At 34.0% G+C, this 12,061-nt stretch overlaps 1 protein-coding gene across 19 annotated transcripts in view; it reads right to left on the minus strand.

Moving 5' to 3' along the window:
* Positions 1-12,061, minus strand: part of LOC130050823 (protein PFC0760c-like) — a 101,766-nt gene that overhangs the window by 31,022 nt on the left and 58,683 nt on the right. For 5 of the 19 annotated variants that reach the window (XR_008799091.1, XM_056151584.1, XM_056151578.1 and 2 more), the window contains exons 2-3: positions 2,913-2,976; positions 42-128 (exon numbers count right to left, since the gene is read on the minus strand). The exons of 1 other annotated variant lie outside the window; for it this stretch is intronic. The gene's annotated coding sequence lies outside the window, so the exon portion shown is untranslated. Of the gene's footprint in view, positions 1-41; positions 6,112-12,061 lie in introns of those variants that run through there. 13 more of the 19 variants (XR_008799092.1, XM_056151579.1, XM_056151582.1 and 10 more) reach the window with 10 other exon arrangements.

Below are 12,061 nucleotides of genomic sequence, written 5' to 3' on the forward strand. Positions count from 1 at the left end.
AAACAATATCAGTTCCTATCTATCAATGTTACTATTGTTACCACCACATGTTTTCCATTCTTCTCTCCTTGTGATGCTGCTATATCTAGCTGTTATCTTGTGATGCTGATAAATCTAACTGCTATCACCTGTGGAAAAACTATAGTATTGAATTCATCTATGCAGTGATATGGCAACTGTAGGATATTTAAAACAAGAGGCCCATGAGCCACATTGCTCACCCGAGTCACCTTAACCCATATTTAAAGATTTTCCAGTCTCAGAATTTAACCGATAGACCGCGGCTATGCCAAATGAGGTTGTACCATGTCATGTGCAAATAAGATATCCCGAATTGTCTATGCCAAATTCCAAGAAACAAAGAAATAATTATGCTACGTGTGTGATAATGCACTTAAAACAAGAGGTACTGTGAGCAATGCCCCCCGCTTACCCCAATCTCCCAAAGGGTGTTGGTAATAGGTATAAACTACCTCTTTTCTGAGTGTAAAAAACAAATGGCATGACAAACCAAACCATATTGTTACTTCGATGTCCAGTGCGTGTGACCTTTGACCTTTTGACCCCAAAATCGATAGGGAACATCTTCATCCCATGGGTAGTCCATATGTATGACCTTTGACCTTTTGACCCCAAAATCAATAGGGAACATCTTCATCCCATGGGTAGTCCATATGTATGATATGGTGACTGTAGGTGGAAAGGATAACGCTTTAGAGGCCAGAAACCATATTGCTACTTCGATGTCCAGTGCGCTTGACCTTTGACCTTTTGACACCAAAATCGATAGGGAACATCTTCATCCCATGGGTAGTCCATATGTATGATATGGTGACGGTAGGTGGAAAGGATAACGCTTTAGAGCCCGGAAACCATATTGCTACTTCGATGTCCAGTGCGCTTGACCTTTGACCTTTTGACCCCAAAATCGACAGGGAACATCTTCATCCCATGGGTAGTCCATATGTATGATATGGTGACGGTAGGTGGAAAGGATAATGCTTTAGAGTCCGGAAACCATTGTGTCTACAGACGGACGGACGGACGGACAGACAAACGGACAACCTGATTCCAGTATACCCCCCCCCCCCCCCCCCACAACTTGTTGCGGGGGTATAATAAATATTTTCCCTTACAATCGTCAAAATCTATTTTGGGACGTGGATTGTGCTCCCATTGATTTTAAAATATACGACTTAAGTGTGTAAGTGGTTTGAAGATTATGACGTGTTCTAGACAAATTGTTCAGCGTATGATTCGTATGTCTTTAAATGTCGATGCTTTTTTTTTTATCTGCATTGATGAATTTTATTCGGATCGATTTTTAAATTGAAATTTTCCCTAACAATATAACAAGAGTTGTCCTTTCTTCTTTATTTCGCAACTATTCAAATATTGCAAGAATGTTAAAAGAAAATAATATACTTCTTACTTAGCAAATATAATTTGAGGTGAACGTCAACAAATGATGTGTAAATGGTTCTGCAGTTAAAATATTCTGAAGGCACGTAAAGCCCGGTATTAAACCAAATGGTGTCAAACAAACAAAAAAATCAGAACGAGAAAAACGCAAGCTATATGAAAAAGAAAAAAAAGAAAACGTGAATTCAAACCACAATGGCTGAACAGACGAGTATGGTTGAATTTTGAGGGGAGAGAAATGTGGTGCACTCCCTGCAAGGAGTTTTGGTCAGGTGTATGCCAAATGCTATAGGTTTATGCCGCATCAAAAAAACATAAACCTACTATTTATGCCATTTAAAAAGTGAAATTCTCAGAATGATTTCCCCTACATAATTATTCGAATGTAAAACTTTAATCCCTATTGTGGCTCCTACCTAAACCCACCCCAGCCCCTGGGAGATTTTGAATCAGTACTATGTCAGAAAGCTTACATGTAAATGTAAACTTTTCTGGTCCAGTGTATATTTGTATGCAAAACTTTGATCCCCTGCAGTGGAGGGGGGGGGGGGGGGGGGGGTGGCAGCTAGAAGAAAAGTCTATTTTCACTGGTTACATCACTAAAAGAAATGTTTTGGCAACTTTTTTTTGCTCAGTGGTTCTTGAGAAGATTTGCCCATTTTCCCCCATGTAAATCGTTGTTCCCATATTGTGGCCCCACCCTACACCCCGGGGCCATGATTTTAACAAACTTCAATCTGCACTATGTCAGGAAACTTTCATGTAAACATAAACATATCTGGTACGGTGGTTCTTCATCAGATCTTCAAAAATATCTGGATTATATTTGTAGGTGAAACTTTTACCCCCTATTGCGGCCCAATTCAACCCCTCGCGGCTATGATTTTAACAAATTTTAATCTGCACTATATCAGAAACCTTTGATGTAAATCTGTACTTTTCTGGCCAGTGCCTCTTCAGAAGACATTAAAAAATTTCCCTATATATTTGCATGTATTTTTTTATCCCGTTTTGTGCACCATGCTATCCCTGGGGAGGGTGGGGGGAGGCACACATTTAACAAATTTTAATATGTCAATAGGCTTTCATATGAATTTTATTTCTTCAGGCCCAGTGGTTCTTGAGAAGATTTTAAAATTACCCCATCATATTTTTGCATTTTTGAAGGGGCTAAAAATTTGAATCCCCTTCACCCAAAGGTGCTCTGTGCCAAGTTTGGTTGAAATTTACCCAGTGGTTCTGGAAAAGAAGATGGACAATGGACAAATTTTGTTCAGAAAAACTCGCCATCGACTCAGGTGAGCTAAACAAGCAATGAAGAATTTAACATTTGTACACCTTTGGAGGAAAATGAATGAATTTACAATAACATAGGGTTATCAGTAATAAAATTGAATGTCAAAGAGAACATTGCTTAAGCTATGAATTCTGGTGTATCTTATCTGAAATCTCGATATGCATGAAGTGATAGAACAACTGATACATTGTACCACCATATAACAATGGCTTCCGGTCTTCCTTCTCTGTGATGTCAATTCATCCAAGTCTTCTCACCTGTAGGAAAACAAGTTAAGCTATAGAGAGTTCTTCTGATACATTTTGTGTAGAGATAATATAGAGAACTCTCCTGATATATTTTGTGTAGAGATAATATAGAGAATTTTTCCGATAGATTTTGTGTAGAATATAGAAAATTCTTCCGATACAGTTTGTGTAGAGATAATATAGAGAATTCTTCTGATACAGTTTGTGTAGAGATAATATAGAAAATTATTCTGATACATTTTGTAGATAGATAAAATAGAGAATTCTTTCGATACATTTTATATAGTGATAATATAGAGAATTATTCTGATACATTTTGTATAGAGATAATATAGAGAATTCTTCCGATACATTTTGTGTAGAGATAATATAGAGAATTCTTCTTATACATTTTGTATAGAGATAATATAGAGAATTATTCTGATACAGTTTGTGTAAAAATAATATAGAAAATTATTCTGATACATTTTGTAGATAGATAATATAGAGAATTCTTTCGATACATTTTATATAGTGATAATATAGAGAATTATTCTGATACATTTTGTATAGAGATAATATAGAGAATTATTCTGATACATTTTGTATATAGAGATAAAATAGAGAATTATTCCGATACATTTTGTGTAGAGATAATATAGAGAATTCTACTGATACATTTTGTGTGAAATAATATAGAGAATTATGACCACTCTTCGTTATTTTTACCATTTTACATGAGAATAATAAACAGTGTGCGTTTTACGTCCCGTCAATAACTTTACACTCATATTGAGACTTCACCAGTGGCAGAAGTCCCACGAATTTAGACTCAGGGCAGTAGTAGTGAAGAAGCTTTTAAGTGCCAATGTCAGTCGTGACACGGGACCTCTGATTTTAAAGTCCATTCTTACATGAATATTCACATTTCATCTGAAAAACCTGCGATCCTAACTTTTAAATGCTGAGATATGCGACGACACCTCTGTCAATGTCTAAATGTCAAAGATTTATTGCCAAAACTTATTATTACCTATTGCATCATAAACGATAAGTTTACAAGTTTTAGTTTTAAGCTTTAAATCTTACAGTAGGTTCACAAAAAAACAACAAATTCCATGTCATGATTATTTTACTATTAAATTATTGAATGAATGAATATCTATTTAAAACCGTTTTATTCGCTCCGGTGTCTCATATTTATTATCTTCTGCTTTTATAAAATTCAGACAAGTGTTTGATTTGTTTAGATCATTACGGTTTGATATGCTAAGTCAGTTATAGTATATTTCGATATGCTTTTTAGACGTTAACAGAGGTGTTTGTGGACCTTAGTGGGAACGATAGATTGATCATAGATAGCAGAATCATTAAACATATGGAAACAACATTTGAATTCTTCTTTGTTCCCTATAGAATTTATTTATAATCACAATGTCTGAAAGTTATCAAAGTCCGACTCCTTTATCTGACTGTTGAATGTCGTTGTTATTACCGTTAATTCTCTCACCATTTTGTTTGTTTGTGCTAAAACCTTTGATCCAGTTTGACATACACGTACAGGGTTTGACACTAAGGCACGTCCGACCGACCGAGTCTACTAGATGATAGTTCCAGTCGGGTAAATTGTCGATTTACTAGTCCGACTGGTCGTGTTGACAAAATAAACAAGAAACTTTATTATAAACAATAATATATTTTATTCTTAACTAAGAAAATCACTGTGAAGAGTTAACAAGCAACATTGAACCGCGTGATGACATCATCTCTATTTTTAGTTCTAATAAATAGTCGCTGTCGGAAGTGATGTTTTACGAAATTTAGTCGATGTTAATGTGTGTAAAGTTATGTTGCGGATAAATAGATATAAACTGAATTTATTTTCATTTGAAAAAAAAAGACAGTTTATTTTAATTGAAGATAAGAATGCGTCTATAAAATTAATAAATTACATCGTAAACAGCCATTTTTCGGTGTCGACACATGTGCGGAGATGTCTCTATATTCAAATACGACTTTTCGTCCTCAAGGAAAGATGTCCCGAGAGATTCAGATTAAAAAGGAATAGGTTGAGAAGAAACAAAGCAGGGTTTATGAAATAGAAATTTTAAAAAAGCGGTTGAGGGCATTTTATTCTAATAAATTGACTAAAAAATTTCTGTGCCGGGTAGAATTTAAAGAAACAGAAAATGCGTTTGAAAATAAAAACATCAAATTGAATGACGAGACTAAAGATTTTTTTGAGACAATTAAATATGTTTTAGTTGAAAGTTAACGTTTGTCATTTTAATTAAGTATCTAAATATGGAGAAACAGTTTACGTCCCCCTTGTCCCAATGATACTTCATACCACATTCGAAAAGAATTGGACTGGTAGTTTTCAAGAAGTTAAGGTTAATCGATCCTCGTGTGATGTCATAGGTATTTGCAAAAATCTTTATCAATTTAAAATTTGTGCATGATAGAAATATATCTTTCGGAGGAATTTTAATCACTGCATAAAATAAAAATTTTGGTAAACTATTGATTTTGAAAAAGTTTATATTTTCCGTAGATAATAAATTCTTTCTAATTAAAAAAATGTTGTCAAGGGCAATAACTCCTATGCTGGTATTTCTTCTACTGTATGTCTATTTTACATGATTTCCCTAATATCCACAATTAATTTATACAGATTTATGAATTAACATTTTTTTAAACTGTTGACATTTAAAAGTTTTTATCCATTTTAATTATTCTGTATAACAAAAATGTGTGATTTTCTGATGTTAACATATACTTCCGATTTTTTATGTCTTGACATATTTAAAAATGTGGCAACATACACATTTTCTTTGGTTATTGATTAAATTTATCTATTTTGAATGGATATTAATACAGATTTTGCACTTTTAACCATTAATATTGATAAGTCACATGAGGATCGACCCACCTTAAAAATAAACAATTGTTCATGCACGATGGACGACAACCGATTGCAATACTGACAGGTCACTTGAGTTTAATCTGAACAAAATTTAAATGATTTCCGGATTATTTGTGTTTTAGTCGGCGATATTGGTGACTTTTGTTTCGCAATCGATTAGTAGCAACACAGAGCTCTAAACGACTGACAATCAATCATTGACAACAATCATTTCATCACTAGTCTACATTATGATTTTTCTAAACAAGTGAACAGCACTTACCTTGAAAATTTCAGTTGGGGCGGGGGTGTCATGTGCCAGCTGCACCCCCCCCCCCCTAAATCTGCCACAGATACACATTCAATAAGGAGAAAAGTAGAAGCAAGTGATAATTGTATTTGTTCAGACCTTCAGTGATTATACCTCTGGTGTTTCCAGGGAACGTATTTGCCATACACTTAACGTACAAAAGTCTTTTGTATTCTTCATCTATAGGATTTATATATATAAGATCGCTGACTCTTCCTTAATTTCACTTTTTCATCCAACATATTATATTCAATCGGGGTGGGGGGGGGGGGGGTGGGGGTGGGGGGGTCAGCTAGAGGAAAAGTCTCTTTCACTGGTTACATCAGTTATATAAATGTTTTGAAGCTGCGTGTTTTCAGTTCGCATGGAGCTAGTTATTGAAGGCATGTTTTACACATGTGTACAGGTGTAGTGGGATATTGTGTGAGGATTTTGATTTTATTTCAATGTTACATACATGTACAAATATTAGAATTTTGAACCGATTTGCAAGAAGCGATATAAGACCTCAACATTACGCAAAAAATGCATGTAAGCGAGCTTTTGGCCTAGCGTCAATCACAGGAGTCTGACAGCGAGCTCAGTGGTAGTATTTATGCTCATTTCTCATTTATTTCTACTTAATTGATAAAACTGCTGACTCCTAGCTGTGACTTCAATAACACATATATACATATACTAAGTACAAATTTAAGTTTAATCGCGACTTTAAACAATAGACCCATGGACCACATCGCTCACCTGAGGCACCTTGGTTAATATTTAAAGATTTTTCCGATATATTCACTTGTAATACTTTGATCCCTATTGTGGCCCTAACCTACTCCTGGGGGCCATGATTTTTACAATATATATTTTTTTTAAATATATTTTTAATATATTTTTGTACAAGTACCGAGTTTACATTTATGTATTTTATGAAATTATCGCAAATTGTACATTAATACACGCAACAGTCATACACAAACAAAAGCAAATTTCGTATGTACATTGTGTATACCATTACATGTACAGATACATTTAATGCATGGGTATAATATATAAACAATGCATTTGAAAAGGAAAACACTATATAATAGTCTACATGTGTAGTGACATCCAGAATTAACAGGTGTTCATGTATGGCTTCAAACTTTACGAGCTCGATCGTTTGAGAAACCTGTAATTAACAAACACCCCCGAAAGAAGTCAAGATAGATGCAGTAAATAAACAATACGGACGGTATACTCTGTGTCAACACCTTAACACTCCTAACCATATTAAATATTCCTACTTAAATTTTGTGTCATTCATTTGTCACAGCTACATCGACCCAAGGAAATAACCAGTACAAAACTTTCTATTTTTATAATTGATGTGACCATAGATTGTAGTTAGATCGTGCAACATTTGTATATATTTGATGTAGATAAAACTGTTTAATATACTGAACTACCCGTAGAATGTTTAAAGGCTAATGCAGAAACGTACCAGATAAATGATTACATCTTTGCATTAAGGACAAATGTTTACAAAAGTTTCAAATTTGGCAAGAGTAGTAATGACAATGTCTTTCATAAATATAGGCGTAAAAATAGCCATATCAGTTTGACATTCTGACACGTACATACGGTACATTATGTAGCATCGTTTGTTTGTTTTTATTTTTCCGGGTAGGGAGGGGTGACTTGTTTAAAACTCTTGTCAAGCAATGCAAAATAATTATAATAATTTGTGCCTGAACTTGTAAATGCTAAATCGTGAACACAGGAGAAGAGGTTTTCATTACCTGAAACTGCCTTATTTTTTTAACTTGGGTTATATTCGTCTCTCATTTAGTATTGTTTTAACCAAACCTCAAATGAACCTTTCGGCATTCACAGTGGATAACCCTGACATTTTGTACTTCAAAATTAAATTTCTGATATAGTAGGAAAGTATCCTTCCACTCTTACGCACACGTTCAATTTTCATTTTCGCCTTGCTATCAAGATTGGTCCTTTCATTTTGGTGTTCCGAATGACAATGAAAAAACTGAACGATGAACGAACGGTGAGCGCACGCTGAACGCAAAAATATGAACGGAGGGCGCACGGTGAACGAACGGAAAAATGGTAAAGTAGAACGTTTCAGGGACTGTATATTGCTTAATATATACCTAGTTTTTGTAGAAATAAAATAAAATCAAACACTAGTTTAAATTAATCTTTACATTATTGACGTTATATATATTGAACAATTATATTCAAAGCTTCACATTTGACATGTTCCATGAAAAAGGCTTGTATTGACTCCCATTTGGAATGTCTTTTCAAAGTGCCAAACTGTGGTAATTTTTTGTGGTAACTAAAAATATTAACACTCAGGATCAAGAAAATGTAAAAAAAAAATTTATAAAAGTATTCTTTTACTTTTAATTTCATTTTTTTTAAAACGGTTGCTAACGTCACATTTTTATGACGGAACACTTAACGGAAAATGAATTGGCAATTAATAAATCTTCTGTTTACTAAATAAGTTATGAAATTATTTAACTACATGGCTCTCTTAATGAAATGTTTAAATGTAATCTATATACATTACATCGACACCAATGTTTGTTGTGCTTTAATAATGACCCCGAATCTTTTATTTTCTGTCAATGCTAATGTCAGTTCTTGACGGAACTTTTTTTATGCTAATGTTATTGTTTGACGGAACAAAATCTTGCGGAACTTTTTCACAGTGATGTAAATCATGATAGAGTATAAATAGTTTCCCATGATGAGTTTTTATTGCAATAAAATAGTCTTTGAATTCATAAACCGGTAGTTTGACGTACGATTTAGTACAAATAGAACGATTTCTTATGCTAACGTCACATGTTGCTAACGTCAGCAATTTTGACAGAAAGTCTATCGCTTGAAGTTTTACGTAAGTCTAGATACCTCATTCACTCAACCTGCCATTCCATTGGAAAATCCCATTACAACGCCCCTTGCAGGGAGAGTTGTAATAATAACAAAGAACCACAACTCTTACAATGGTTTGGTAAAAAAGTACATGCTAATGTCACATTGTGTCGAGTAGAGTTTGACAGAATGATGTTAGACCAAATATCAATGTAATTTCTTAAGTTAAATATTTTGTTTAGAGAAGATAAAATCTGTTCCACACATTAGATTATGACTTTTAATGCTCAATTCCAGAAAAATAATCAAAGCAAATTGTTTTGCAGTACATCTCTATGTACATTAGTGCTAACGTCAATATGTTTGACAGAACGAAAGTTACAAAAACTGCTTACTTTGAAATTACTTTTGTATAATTTGTTTTCATAAATAGGTTGCAATTTTTTTAAATAAAAATCAAGTAAAAGTACATACATTTTGTTACATCTTTTTCGCCCCTTGTTTTCTTATATAAGTTGAAATAAAGTACCTGAGAAGTTGGGTACCACTTCTCACAGGAGTTAATTCTGTCAATTTTTCCTCATATTTTGAACATTCACATACCAAAATAATTTTAACAATTTATGTGTGGCAAAATATTTTTGATTTTATAATTAACTCTAGTCCATTCAAGTTTGTAATTATAAACATTCTTTACTTTTTAAGCATATTTATTTTTAAATACGGAGGGAAAAAAAATTGACGGACATTTTATGCTAATTTGGTGGAATATGTCATTTAGGCATTAACATAGCCAAAACTGCGGCATTAAAACTTCTCTTAATCAACATTTATAAATAATTATCTTTTTCTGAGTGTGGTTATGATCTAACATTATGTAACAGGAAGGGAGAAAATGCAATGGACCAGACCGGGATTCGAACCCGGGCCCCCTGAATCTCTAGTCAGGTGCTCTACCAACTGAACTATCTGGCCACCGGGGATCGAACCCAGCTGACCGCTACATTTATATATACCCGGGATAACAATCCTTCGGCATTTTCTTGTGGAGTTGGAAAGAAAAAATACAGTCATACATGTATATCAATATGCTTAAAATTGAATTGACTACAGTAGGCCTATACTTTTTAAATATCAATTTCAAGATGTAAATCTAGATGCAATACATAGTATATTTACTGTCCTGATGTTCTCATTGTAATGTATTTACGGGGGGTGGGGGGTTGGGGGGGGGGGGGGGGGGGGAGTGGGGGTATCCATTTTGGTAATCAGAAAAAAAAATAGTGTAATGTGTTTATGAAAAAAAATGTGTGCGTATTATATCTGACACTACTTCTATAAATCGAACAGTGCATTTAATGTGAACTGAGATATTGCTCAAAGTTTAAAACCAAGTTCAACAAGTCGCATATGACAGTAGTTGACACGACTGATCCGGAATTGAACAAACCGATGGTGTCTCTTCGGTAAGGCATCTCAACTACAATAATGCATTCACTGAAGAAATATTGATTGATGCATTAGCTGAAAGATATATCAATTAAATGCATTTATTTTTTGTGCAGAAAACTTGGTTATTTTTTTCGCTACAGACAACTTTTCCCCCAGCCGCGATTTTTTTCCCAAGCGTGTAAGTGACAAAGATGTCGAAGTCCTAATGTATAGATGTTTTGCACACTCGGTGCCGCCATATTTAATTACCTAATTATATATGCGTGTCAAAGGTCATAGGGGAAAAATGACGTAACCATGGACGCAGCCTTTTGACAAATCAACGATGTATGCTTTTCCCCAAAAAGTTTTTAATGATTCATCTCTTATATTATGATAGAATTTGTTTACATAATAGATAAAGAGGACCAAAGGTTTACTTTAGCATATCTTCTATGGAAAAGTTCCTTTCTAGAAATTCTATGAGAAACTATTTATTGGCACTAAAGTTGCTTTTCATACCCATGTTTGAAGATTCCATTTCATAATAAACAATCATTTTTACACTAAAAATCTTAATTCTGAATGGCACAAAAATGTAAAATTTCGATAATAGAGTCTACCCCTTTACCCACTACTGGACCCATTGTATTGTGATGTTTTTAGGGACAGGGGGGTATTCATTATTAATGGTAATTTTACAAAGAAAATAGATTATAATGCATTACAACAAATCACGGCAGTATTATCCAGGCACATCATAGCGTCCCTTATCAAGGAGAGGGGGGTACAAAATATAAATATTGACAACTACTACGATCTATACAGATAATATTTTTAAAAAGGAAATTTTACAAAAAAAAAGGGGGGGGGGGGGGGGGCGAGATTATACGCACGACGACAAATTTAGAAAATCACTTGTAGTCTATCTAGTTAGTGAAAGTCAGGAATAATTCAGGGCTTTTCCAACCCCCTTCTCTCCTTACACTCGTCAAATATACCTCCATCTCTTTACATTCGTCTAATACAAACCCTCCTTTCTTAGAATCGTCAAATTCCCCCTCCTTTTCCTTACACTTGTCTTACATATCCCTTTCTCCTTACACTCGCAAAGAGTAGTCGGTTGTTTAAATCAGACTGCTGAAAATGGATAGACTAACAGTTGGGTATTGGGTGGTGAACCTAAATTGCCTGGTTTATAATTAGTATCCTTATTATTTGCAATAAAGTTTCTAGCTATAATATATATAGGCCTACATATGTTATACCTAAAAGTGAACTTTGAACTGGTCATTTGTCAAAGTTAGAGATAAATTAAATAATTGTGTAGACATCTCGTGTTTTTTTTTAAATTGTCAGAAGCTTATAAGATTTAAAATCATACAAATGAAATATATATCTCACTCTGTCTCATGGGCAAGTAGAAGAAATTTATAATTGGGAAAAGAATATCGTGCGGATAGGAGCTCTAATATAAGCGCGACCGTCGTGCGAATATTGAAAATGATTGGCACGACAATGATGCTGATAGACACTTTAAAAAACAACCAAACAACTCGTAAAACTTAATTCAATCCAAACTTCAAAATCCGTAATTG

Source organism: Ostrea edulis, chromosome 10 (assembly GCF_947568905.1).
Source record: "Ostrea edulis chromosome 10, xbOstEdul1.1, whole genome shotgun sequence".
Classification (NCBI taxonomy): domain Eukaryota; kingdom Metazoa; phylum Mollusca; class Bivalvia; order Ostreida; family Ostreidae; genus Ostrea; species Ostrea edulis.